The 13,774-nt window shown below is 40.7% G+C and overlaps 1 protein-coding gene across 6 annotated transcripts in view; it reads left to right on the forward strand.

Moving 5' to 3' along the window:
• Positions 1-13,774, forward strand: part of FGF13 (fibroblast growth factor 13) — a 579,899-nt gene that overhangs the window by 98,450 nt on the left and 467,675 nt on the right. The gene's annotated exons all lie outside the window — the stretch shown is intronic.

A 13,774-nucleotide genomic window follows, 5' to 3' on the forward strand; every position in this document is an offset into this window, starting at 1 on the left:
AAACATCAGTGTGTGGTTGCCTCTCGAGCACTCCCTACTGGGGACCTGGCCCGCAACCCAGGCATGTGCCCTGACTGGGAATCGAACTGGCAACCCTTTAGTTCACAGGCCGGCACTCAATGTACTGAGCCATGCCAGGCAGGGCTCAGCTACTGACATTTTGGACTGGATAGTTCTTTGCTGTATGGGACTGTGCTGTGTATTGTAAGATGTTCAGTGGCATTCCTGGCCTGTACCCACTAGATGCTAATAGGATCCCTCCTGCCCCCACCCAAGGTATAGCAACCAAAAATGCCTGCAGATATTGCCAAATGCCCCCAGGGCTCCCAAACCATCCCAAGTTGAGAAACAATGGCCTAAGTGGTCTCTTGCACTTATTCCCCCCCTCCCCTTTTTATGTTCTAAGTGGTTAGTCCTAGGAGGTTCATCTTAAGTTCTCAGTTAACAGTTGCCATTCTTAATGTTGTATACTTCCCTTTATTAGTCCTAGCTTGGCTATCATCTTCTAATACTGTGGCTGATATTTTTAATGTACAATTTGGTAGCACAGCTCATCTTAGGAAGCAAAATGGTCTGCTTCCCTTTCTTATTAGCAGTCTCCAGGGAAGTCTAGCCATCAGTAATCAGGTGGTTGCCATGGTGGAGATGGGAACATGGTCACTTTGTACTGTTCTCCCTCCTGCTGTACATTCTTAAATTTGGCCTTTCCTGTCCTTACTAATGTTCCCCCTGGTGTGCTATTCTCTCTTGATGGTTAACTAGACACACTGCAAAATGGAACTTTTGTCTGCTCCCCCTTTTTCTTTCTTTACTAAGCTAGAAGCAACAGAATTCAGCCTCCACAACAACTTCCTCTATTACTTTAGGTTGCTTCTACTGAAAGACCATTAAAATCAGCTTTTCGGTTTACAACGAGAAGTGGCATTTGCCATTTTTGTATTAATTTTCAGATAAAATATTCAGATAATTTTAAGATAAAAGAAAATTCCAGAAGAGTATTTATGGGAAGAATTCAAGCACAAGAATATATGAATGTACAATTGGATTATTATAGTCCAGGGGTGTCAAACTCATTTTCACTGGGGGCCACATCAGCCTCGTGGTTGCCTTCAAAGGGCCGAATGTAATTTTAGGACTGTATAAATGTAACTAGTCCTTAACTTTAAGGAGTTGAAATTATATTCGGCCCTTTGAAGGCAACTACGAGGCTGATGTGGCCCCCAGTGAAAATGTGTTTGACACCCCTGGTATAGTCTGTCGTATATTAGTTATCAAAAACAAACTGGTCTTTTGGGATGAATGAAAAATATTCATTTATGTATTTTCTTGATGTAGCAGGAAAAAAATGCCAGAAGAGAAAACTAAATTAAGGATATTAATCTTAATGCCATAAAATGAGCATCCCACTATTTTGGTATTTGTATGTTTTTAAGGAAAATTAGCAATGACCACTCATCATATAGACCTCATTAAGATTGCACAGTAGTCCATGATGAGAATCTGGTTGTTTTGTTAATTTGCCATTGCTATTGTGAGTTTTTGTGTTAAGTGGTATGATATAACATTTAGGAACACTCCTCTTTAGTCCCCAGCATAGGGCCTGACACCTAGTAGGTGCCTAAGAAACTTTTGTCGAACTGTTTTAGCATAATTGATCCTGGAAATCCATGCAATTTGCTCATTGAGTTAAACAGCCACTCAGTTTTTAAAAATGGGAGTGACCTGGTGCACCCACTATATACCATGCCATATTCAAGCTGCTTGAATAATTTATATAAAAATATTAAGCTCCTAGTATGTGTCAGGTGCACACTAGGAGATGGTTCACTAAACAGATGGTTCACAGTCTCTGTAGTCATACAGTTGACATTCTAGGGAAGACAGACAAATGACAACAAAACCACAAAGAAATAACTTAAAAATGTTAAGAAATGATATAAAGGATATGAACAAATATTTGAACTGAGAACTTATATGTATCAGAAAAGTCATTCACCTCCAGATGACAGAAACTTCTCAAAACAATAGCTTAAATATGTTTCTGTCACATTCAAGAAATCGGGAGGTGATCATTCTAGGGTATAGTGTTTCTATGATGTTGTTACTGGACTAACAACAGGGGTCCACTTGCCTACAGACTTCAAAGCCCAATAAGACACGAACAGGAGTTTGCAGCAAAGAAAGTAAGGGTTTATTTTTAGATAGTAGCCCATGCCCAGAGTCACAGGTGAGCTAATGCTCAAAGACCTGGCTGCCCAATGGCTTCTAGGGGACGGGTTATACTGGGAAGAGGTCATTAGTCATGGTGACTAAGGGAGTCAGGGTTGTGACCTCTACTGAGTGGTCAGCACTAGGGTAGGTGATTGGCACAGCTGGTCCAGATGTAGCCATGGCATTGCATGGTCTGGTTTTGCTGTGTTTCTGGGCCTGGAGCTGAAACACAGCTGAGGCCTAGATGTTATCCCTAGTTTGACTGAAAGTGTCTCTCTGGTCAACAGACCTGATGCTTTGTTCCTGAGATTATTTGAGGCTGATCAGAACCTCATTGTCCTGAGGGCTTAATGCTTAAGGGAGTGGACGGGCAAGGGAGAGGGAGGCAGGTGAGTCAGGGTGCTGGACCAGGCCAGTTTGAATCAAAAGGAAAGAAAGGAAAAAGGTCATATTAAAGAAGTAAAGTTTCTGCACAGTTACAGTGTCATCAGGACACAGGCACCTTCTAGGTTTCTGCTTCTCCAGGTACTCTAGATTTAGAATGGGGCTTCCATCCTTATGGTTAGTTCTTGGTCCAGGAGACCTGCTGGCTTTCTAGTAAGGAAGGAGGAAGAAGGAGATAGAGGAGGCAAAAGGGCCTATTTCCCAGCTAAGTCGGTTCCTTTGAGAGCAATCTTGGATGCCCCACCCAACAACTCAAACGAGGCTGTTTTTGTGCCAGTTACAAAGGAGGCTGGGAATGCTGTCTTTGAGCTGGACATGTGACCACACTGAATAAAATGAGGGTTTTGTTAGTAAAAAAGAACGAGAGAATGGATGTTAGATAGTCAACTTGCAGAATTTTATGGAATTTGCTAAAATAGCAGATTTATTTTTATTATTTTTATTTTTGTTCAGGTACAGTTGTCTCCATTTCCCCCCAGTTCTCTCACCCACCCCACATACCCCTGCCTCCTACCCTCAGTCCTGTCCCTCCTTTGGCTTTGTCCATGGGTCCTTTATACATGTTCCTTGATGACCCTTCCCCTTCTTTCCCCCATTATTTTCCACCCACCTCCCTTCTGGTTACTGTCAGTTTGTTCTTAATTTCAATGTCTCTGGTTATATTTTGCTTGCTTGTTTGCTTTGTTGATTAGGTTCTACTTATAGGTGAGATCATATGGTATTTGTCTTTCAGCACCTGGCTTATTTCACTTAGCATAATGCTCTCCAGTTCCACCCATGCTGTCACAAAGGGTAGGAGCTCCTTCTTCCTTTCTGTTGTGTAGTATTCCATTGTGTAAATGTACCACAGTTTTTTGACCCATTCATTTACTGGTGGGCACATAGGTTGCTTCCAGTGCTTGGCTCTTGTAAATTGCACTGCTATTAACATTGGGGTACATACGGTCTTAGGGTATAATCCCAGCAGTGGAATTGCTGGGTCAAAAGGCAGTTCCATAAAAATAACAAAGTTTTAAAAATGACTGATCTTCCTTCCTTCCTTCCTTCCTTCCTTCCTTCCTTCTTTCCTTCCTTCCTTCCTTCCTTCCTTTCTTCCCTCCTATTTAAGAACACTTCAAAAATCACTGTTGTCATGTAGGACATTCTAGTGGGGTAAGACAGAAAACAAATCACATAAAAATAAGTAGATTATATATGTCACATTTTATGTAAGATTGAGAAAACATCATTGGCATTATTATTATGGGTTTTTTACTGTGTTCAGTTTCTCACCAGTTGCCTTACTGAGCTCCCACATTAGTGTTGTGAGGCGGACTTCATTTCCCCCACTGAACAGGCAAGGAAACAGCAGAGGCTTGTAGAGTTTGGGTAAGCAAGTTTATACTCTTGCTCAGGTGTCACTGCCTCCAGGAAAGCTTCTTGTTCAAGTGTCTGTTTCATCCATGAAACAATGAGATCTTAGTGAGCAGGGACTGATTGTACTGAGTTTGATAGCCCTATGCCCTTACCCAGGACGTAGCATTCAGTCAGTACCCAATAAATGTCCAGTGGTTGAACAGAACTGGCTGGAGCTCACATTCCTAGCATTTCAGTGTCAGAGCCAAGATTTGAATCCATGAAGTCCTATTGGACTTCAACCTCATGCCCTTTGGTAGTGTGAACATTTGTCCCAAATTCATCTATTTTGTACATCCAGATTATATTTTATTTTTCGCACTGTCCTGGAATGTTAATAAAATACCACCATACATCTAGATTTTAGATAATTGTATTTTCTAAAGCAGATCCAGTTCTCTTTTTTGCATGATGGAAGTTGTTTACTTCAAGGTAAAATAATACGGACCCTCTGAGGCAAATCATTCTATAAAAAGGGCATTCCTATGGTGCCCATGCATTTTCTCCCATTCTCTTTAGTAAACCAGATTCCAGGTAACTGGGCCCTATGGCCTTGGGTAGAGACCTGAGCTCTGTGATTTTCTCCGAACAGTTCATGATCAAGTCACTTGATGACTTGACATCCAAGGCTGTAAAGACATTAATTATTTAAATTAAGTGGGTGTTAAGAGAATCCGAAGTCAGTTTTGCTTTGCCTAGAGACATCAGAGTATCCGAGAGTATTAGAGCCGGAAAGGCCCTTAGTCATCCCTGGTGCAGTCTACTCATTTCCCAGGAAGAGGAAATGGAGATTCAGAGCAACAAAGGCACTTGGCCAAAGCTGGCAGATAGCAGCCGTACCACCTGACTCCCACTCTAGTGTTCTTTCTGCTCTATCATGCTGCCACTTATGCAGCACATAAAAGGGATTCTTACTGAGTATGGGGAATTGTGAATGGACTCTTACTCAAGAGTAAAGAGGTGAATCATTATAATTTCACCATGTATTTCAAATAACTCAAGTACAGTCAACCCAAACCTGGTTTGAATTAGCAACATCTGGTATGAAAAGGTTATATTTTTTTAGTAGAGTTTTTCTAATTCAGTGTTACCTGCCACCACTGCAGAATGCATGAGGAGGCAAGTATATTTTTTTGATTCCTGAGAAGACATTAAGATTTTAATAAGGCAGCAGCATGATGTAGCCAAGACAGCATGGACCTTGGAGTCAGATGACCTGGCTTTGACTCATAGCTTCATAACCTTCTAGCTTTGTGAGCCTCTGATAAGAACCTTCTCAGAGCTATTGGAGAATCTGGAGGCTCATACACATGAAGGTTAGGAGGAGGGTTGGTGGAGAGGGAAGTGATGGCTTGGTCTGGAGCTCTAGAATGTGACTGAATTCCACTAGGTCTCTGTGGCCAAATTTAGACAATGATTATAATAATTTGGATCAGCATCGATAGACACAGCCCTTGGATAAACTTGCCTCTAGTTGGTGTTAGATATGAACATTTCCCTTTGCTTTCATAATGTTTTAGTACTATTCAAGAAGCCTCTTTGATTTTTTTTTTCTGGAATAGAACCTACTCTAAATGAAAAGATACATACACACATGTGTGTGAGTCTGTGCATGCACACACACAACCTCTCCATAATTAAGTACAGCATATCCTTGAATAACATTTTGATATAATGTGGATTAAAAAAAATCAGTTCCTAGCGAGCTTCACTGTCTGTGGGGTTTGCACCTTCTCTCCATGTCTGTGTGGGCCTTCTCCAGGTCCTTCAGTGTCCCCCCGCATCCCAAAGATGTGCATGTGAGGTGAACGGGTGAGTCTACACTGTCCCGGTCTGAGTGAGTGTGGGATGTGAGTGCCCCTGAGATGGAAGAGTGGCCTGTCCAGGGGGGTCCCGCCCATGCCCTCAGGTGCCCAGAGAGGCTCTGGCATCCTGAGACCCTGAACTGGAATGAGCAAGTTGGAAAATAAAGATCTGACTTGTTTTTATTCATTTAAAAAATGTATGGATAGCCCATGTTTATTTCAGTGTTTAATATTAGAAGTGTTTTGGGCCTTTATTTAAGAGTTTGTTGATGATTTTGTGACTGTAAATATGCTGTAGGAATATAACTCTTGTTTCTATCAATTAGCCTCTGGTAAAATTGGTTTCATTGTATGTTGTTTCCCTTAAGGTTTCAGTTCCCAGGAATCCATCAATGATGTTATTGGAGGGCTCCGTGAATTAGTTCATGAAATATGTATTGTGCATACTATGTGCAAGGCCCTATTATAGGTCCTGGGGATGCATTTTATGAAATGATAGTGAAAGCCAGGTGAAATAGGGGTAGGGGAAAATAAGCAGAATGAATGAAAACGAGGAGGATTGTGATGATGATGATGGCTACCATTTATCTAGTGCTCACCATGGGCCAGCTACTGGCAGGTGATATATATATGCATTTCTCTCCAGATCCTTACAGCTGGCCTATAGGATTTGTACTATTATCACTGCCCTCTTACAGTGAAGAAACTGAGACCCAGTATGTTCAGCAACTTTCTGAGGATCACACTGCTAGCAAGTATTAGTGCTTGGACTTGAGCTCAGTTGTGACCAGCTCCAGAGCTCAAGGTCTTAGCAATCTTTTATGTGCATTAAAAAGGCAGTATAGTAACTGCTAATGGGTTAAAGCCTTCTTTTTGAGGTGATAAGAGTATCTGAGAATTAGACTGTGGTGATAGTTGCCCAATTCTGTGAATTGATACAAAAAAATCATAGAATTGCATATTTTAAATGGATGAATATTATGGAATGTGTATTATATCTCCAAGCTGTTATTATAAAAAGGCAGGGTAACTTGGTGGTTTATGTTAATTAAGTCCTTACTATATGTTGTGCACTGTGCTAAGGGTTTTACAAACATTATTTTATTTACTCTCATAACAGCCCTGTGAAGTAGGTGTGCCATAATCCCCATTTTACAGATGAGGAAAGCAAGCCTCAAAGAGACTACCACATAGTTCTGAGATCATGCACCTAATAAGCATTGGAACCAGGACTCAATTCCATGTGTATTTGATTCTAAAGCTTGTGCTTTTTCTGTCTCCCCAAAGCATGGTAGACATTGGTTTGCTTTTTAGTGTCAAAGAAATATGGCCCCAGTTTTTATTGGTCTTAGAATTTACTATCCTTTCTACTACTAAATGGTGATGGAGTGGAACTTTGCAGTGTTTCTGCCACATCACAGCTCACTTGTATTATTGTCCATGTAAAAGAAGCTGGGGAATGCTGTTGTTCATCCAGCAATTTAAAGATTAAATTTTATGTCAGGCATAAATTAGAGATTGAAAAAATGCTTCATGTCTAAGGAGTTTAGAATGGGGCAAATGTATTTGCTATTTGTTATGCTCATTTCTGGCAGTACCGAAGCATTTTATTTTAAATGCACTGTTCATTTTTGGGTGTTGTTTTGTTTCTCTTATATAAACTTTTTCCATTTATAACAGCTCATTTTTTTTCTAGAAATAGATAGCATTCATAAACTGAAAGTTTCATTGGGGAAATTTTCTGTGGCACTGCGACAGAACTATCTTGGCAGAAATACTGGAATCTTATAAAATAGAGTTGGTATTGATATACTTTAATCAAAAAATTGTTTTTAGAAGCAGTGAAATCATTCATTGTTAGGCAGCCTTGGTTCTATCCTTATCCTGCTTGCTAAAACCATCTTCCATCTACGGAGTGATGCCACAACCATATATCTCCAAATTTCTTTCCCTAGTACTAAAAGAGAAGTGTTTTTTAAAAAAGATTTTATTTATTTATTTTTAGAGAGAGGGGAAGAGAGGGAGAAAGAGATGGAGAGAAACAGAGAGATACATCAAATGGTTGCCTCTCACACACTCCTAACTAACTAGGGACCTGTCCCACAATTCAGGCATGTGCCCTGACTGGGAATTGAACCAGTGACCTCTTGGTTCCCAGGCCAGCACTCAGTCCACTGAGCCACACCAGCCAGGGCTAAAAAAAAAAACCTCTTTTTTTTTTTAAACAACCTTTATTGAGGAAGAATTGACAAATATAATTGTGTATATATATATATATAATGTACAAAGTAATGACTTGATTTACATATACACCATAGAATGATTACCAAAATCAAGATAATTAACACATTCATCACCTCACATAGTTAATGTAGGTAACTTTTTTGTGTGGTGAGAATGCTACAGATCTACTCTTTTATTTTTATTATTTTTAAAGATTTTACTATTTCCTTTTAGAGAGAGGGGAAGGTATAGAGAAAGAGAGGGAGAGAAACATCAGTGTGGGAGAGATACATTGATCAGTTGCCTCTTGCACACCCCCTACTGGGGACCTGGCCTGCAACCCAAGCATGTGTCCTGACTGGGAATCGAAGTGGCGACCTTTTGGTTCACAGGCTGGCACTCAGTCCACTGAGCCACACCAGCCAGGGCAGAGCTTCTTCTTCTTCTACCTTTAACTTTGTATCATTTGACCTACATTATTCTATTTTCCTCTCCTCTTAGCCTTTGGCAAACATCATTCTACTCTCTGTTTCTATGAAATTGGCTTTTTAAAAAAGAGGACTCTTGAGGGTTGTAATGGTACTGAGAATCCCCCAGCATTGGCTCCCTGGGATGGTACAATTATTCCCAGTCCCCTCTGATGTCTAATAACATAATGGCAGGGTTCATTTTGGTGCATCAGTCCCCAGAGCAAACCTTTGTAAGACTAGCTGTGATTGTCTGCTCTGGCAGGAGGCCCCTTCTCAGGGTCACCTGACTATATCCTGCACACCCCTGCTCCGCACCTTTGCTCAGGCTGTCCCCACTAGCTGGGGTGTGTTTATTCTCTCTCCACACTCTGCCTCTGTTTTTTGAGATCTTACTCATTTGTAGCAGTAAACAGTGATCTGTAGGCATCAAAAGCTACTCTTGCTGTTTGAAGCAAGTATAGCTGTTCAATTAGTACTTACAAAATCACCTGGATGGGAAGAAGTGGGGCCTCTGGTCTGGGTCTCCAGGCATGATGCCCATGACACCAGCATGGAACTGGCCTACCAAAGGGAGCCACTCCTGTTTTCACCTCCAGGGAGATGGGTAATCGGGAGGCTACCACTGGAGCAATGGCTTTCAGGACATACAGCGAGGGCTGCAGTCCAGGGGGAGGTGGCCACCACCCCAGCCACTGCAATTGACTCTCAACACCCACACAACCAATGACTGGACACTGGAACACTGCTTGTCAGGAGTAAAAGACTAAACAGATGAAGATGTAGGAATATGACCTTTGCCTTACTCTAGTCTTCTAAATACATGAGTATATAAAAATAAATAAAATGAATATATAGGGGTCTGGCACAAATAACACCTTTTATTACAAAATCTTTTAGTACAAAATCATAAGTATGTAATTCTGTAACATAAGAATATCATATTCAAGCACACCATATGACATTTTAGGTGAAATGTTCAAATTAATACTAAATTATTACACCTATATTATTACCCTATCAACCACACTCAAGCAGGCACCACTTCTGCTGGACTCTGTATATGTAAGCCTATACTCCAAATATAAGTACAAAATATATGACTATGAGATTAAGTAACCTGCACAGATTGTAACCATCTTGACCTACAGAACACATTTTATTGCCTATGCCTCCCCGATCATACTCCTAGAATAGTGTTTTGCCCAAATGCTCAATAAATATTTACTGAATTAATTGAAAATAGATGTGTTATTGGAAACTATCTTCCCCTGTATGGGCTTTAGTGTTCTCCTTGGAGAGTAAAGGGCTTGGATACACTGATCTCTAAATTCTTTCAGCTTATATACCTGAAGCTTCCTTGGGTTGAGTTGCAGAGGCAGCCACAAGAAGAAATACCATTATAGTTCTCTGTGCACCAGGCTCTATTCTAAGCACTTAACATCCAATGTTTCCTTTGAGCCTCTGAACAGCCCCATGAGGAAGTTACGGTCCTTGTCCATTCATACTTCACATGTGAGGAAATGGGTGCTCTGAAAAGTCACTGATCCATGGTCACACCACTAGTGAGTGGTCATACCACTAGTGAGTGGCTGAGCTCAAATGCCAAGCCATGTCTACCTGACTCCAAAGCCTTCCTTCTCTCAAGAGAGAATGACATCTTAGGCATAGTTTTGTCTTTTTGTCTTCCTTCCCCCCTTCTCATGTATTCTTTTTTTATCTTCATCATCATCCGAAAGCACATTAAGTCTCCTGGCCTATATCTTATGGGTCTTACCCTTTTTCTTGGAACTGAAGTATATTTATCTTGGTATTGAACATATGTGACATGTGTTTAAAGCTGAGAGTCATTTTCGTTGCTGGGTTGATTGTTGATAAACACTAATGAGCTGGTCCCATCTCCCTGAACAGGGACACACACCACAGGACCTGGTTTTGATAGCCATCAAGAGATTAAAAACTAGAGAATACCATATTGAAGAATAGCTTTTTTTGGTATTGATTAATATTGTTCTTTTTATAAAACTCACTTACTTTTGTAATAAAATACTCAATATAATTTTAGGCTTAAAATCCACATTTGTATGTATAGAATGAGATCTGGAAATACACACTAAAAGTATTAATCATGTTTATATGTAGGTAGTACAGTTAGGATTTTTTTGTGGATTCTATTTTCTTATGTGCATATTCTATTTTTTTCTATCATAAGTTTGTATGACTTTTGTAAGAACAGGAGAATAATAAAGTAAAATGTTGACCATGCTTTGAATTGGCATGCTCTTAAAGCTGAATCCATCACATGCCTTTCCTCTGTGCCCCTGACCCTCACTCAGTGAGATGCAACACTCTTGTATGTCACCAACCCACAGAAACCAGACTAGAATATTTACCAGTCTGTCCATAGCTTAGAACTTCCAGTGACCAGGACTCTCTAGGTTTGTGACTTTTGACTTTCAGAATGAATTTTCATACATAGTTTTATGTGCCTTATTTAATGTGAAAACAACAAAACTGTTCCTTCCTCAGAACTACAACTTACAAGGGACTTGAGAAGGTACATTATTTTATGTCAAAGTCAAAGAGTATTCCATAGTGGGAAATAATTATTTTTTAATTAGTTATTTTAATTTATTGATTCTAGAGAGAGAGAAAGCAAGGAGGGGGGCGGGGAGAGAGAGAGAGAGAGAGAGAGAGAGAGAGAGAGAGAGAGAGAGAGAGAAACATTGATGTGAGAGAAAGATCAATTGGTTGTCTCTAGTAAGTGCCTCAACCAGGGACCAAACCCACAATCTAGGTGTGTGCCCTGACCAGGAATCAAACCCAGCACCTTACAGTTTATGGGATGATGCTCCAACCAACTGAGCCACACTGGCCAGGTTGGAAATAAAATTATTTAAAAATCAGAAGATTATAGAATGGTACACTTGAAAACTATGTAATTTTATTAACCAATGTAACTCCAATAAATACAATAAAAAAGTAAAAATTGGCGCTGACATTTGTACAGTATTTTAGAGTTTACACGGTCTATTCACTTCTTTTACCTCATTTGGTCTACACAGTCTTTTACATGGTTAGGACAGGAATTGTTATTTAATTTTATAGATGAGAATACTGAAGCCTGGAGTGTCCAGCTAGGAAGAGGCACAGCCAAGTCTTACAGAATCCACATTCTTGGATACTTACTACTTCAACACAGCATTTCCATTAATTAAATGAGATGATACTAGGTATTCAATAAAATGATAGCTATTGCTGCCGGCTGCTTCTCTTTCTCCACTTTCTTCTCATCATTGTCTTCCTCCTCCTCCTCATTCTTCTTCTACTCAGTGTCCTTATGGCAATTTATATTTTGAGAGGCATCTGTCTGTTTATAAATGTAGTAGAACCCTCAGAAGAGGAAGGGTGACAGCAAAGGCAGAAAATCATCCCTGTTGCATCTCCTTCCCTCCTTTTCTCTCTCCTCCTCCTTCCCTCCAACTTTCATCCGTCAGTTAGTTCTATAAATATATTTTTGGACAATCTTTTATTGCCTTAAAACATGTGATTTACAAATGGGAAATACAAATTATGTTTTTAAAGTAAAGCAATGGATTTGGTAAACATTTTAATATACAGGGTCTGGCAAAAGTAACGCCCCTGTTCATTACAAAATCTTTTAATACAAAATCATAAGCATGTAATTCTGTGACACAACAACATCACATTCAAGCACACCATACGACATTTTAGCTGAAATGTTCAAATTAAAACAATAAATTATTACAACCATATTATTACCCTACCAACCACACTCAAGCAGGCGTTAACATCTGCCAGACCCTGTATTTTAAAGGGCTGAAGAGTAAACACCTTTCTCCTTGTCAAAAACTAAAGCACACTTTCTCTCCATTTCTCTTCCACCCCTAACTTACTCCCCCACCTGAAGGGAACTTCTTTTATTAAGTACAGAGTATCTGTACACACACACGCAAACATATACCTGGCTCCTCTGGCAGTGGCCAAGCATCACAGCACTGTTGCCAGTGCAGGCTTCTCCTTACTCTGAATCCAGGGCAGTAGCCACAGCAAAACAGCGCAGTGGTCATGCTTGCAGCTCCTCAATGTACAAGAGAAATGACCAAAATGCCTTATTTTCAGGAGATGCTGTCTAGGCCCATGAGTGGAGTCAGACAGCAGGTTAGGCAGGTGAGGAGGTCAGCTTGGGCTGGTTTAAAGGCATTCTCTTTAAATTTAGGACATTTGATAAAAGGTTATTGCTGGAGGGGGGTGGGTGTGCAAGTACTGTCCCCACCAGAGGAGGGATATACTTAATTCAAGGAGACTCAATTCCCACTTCAGGGGCCACCTTTCCTTGTGCTCCTTTCCTGTCATCTCAGAAGCAGCTTTGGGATTTCTCAGGGTGGGATGAATCGTTTGTTTTCAGTAAACATCACAGGAAGTTGGCTGGTATTGCCCTCTCCAGAGAAAACAAGTCCTTAGTTTCTCCAGGCAGTGTCCAGATAAAGGCACCAGAAGTGACTGCAACACACACAGCATCTTTGGGCAAGGAGTTCTTTTGTAGAGAAGAACCTTCCCATTCAAATCGAGCTACCAGAGTTCCCAAATACAGGTGTCCACAAACACACTCAGAAGGTAGCCTCCAGCTCCCTCACACACCTGGGTGGTTACCTCTCCCAAATCAGTTTCTCCTTCATGGCCACAACAAAGTTTTTCTCAAGTTTATTGATGTTTGGTTTGATCAGCTCCTAGGAAAGTGGGTTGGGAGACAGATCTCAACACTAGGGCAGAAAAACTTAGGCCCAGAGTGCCCTTGGGTTTGTTCAATGGAGCTTTCTCTCCTACAGAATTTTAGCAGTCAGTCTGATGACCCAAGAATGACCCTCATCCAGAGCAGCTGCTGCTCCTCAGAATTTGGACTTCTAAGGGTCTTAAGACACTAGAAAAAGTTAATATCCTGAATAAGCTTTCTTTCCATGATGATTTGGCAGGCTTTTTCCATGAGGGACAGAGGTGAGGAGGAAAGGCAAGGCACCAAGCCAGGACTGACTCCACTACTCACCAGCCTCTCTGAATACCAGCTCCCAGAACTTAAAAGGGGAGGGGAAGAAGGTGGGAGTGGAATCTGCATTTGGTGAAAGGTGTGATTTCCCCCAACCAGACCATGTAAGTTCTTGAGTGGGTTCCAGGAGGCATGGGCACTACTGTCCAAGCTACAAACATTCC

Source organism: Desmodus rotundus, chromosome X (genome assembly GCF_022682495.2).
Source record: "Desmodus rotundus isolate HL8 chromosome X, HLdesRot8A.1, whole genome shotgun sequence".
NCBI classification, from domain to species: Eukaryota; Metazoa; Chordata; class Mammalia; order Chiroptera; family Phyllostomidae; genus Desmodus; species Desmodus rotundus.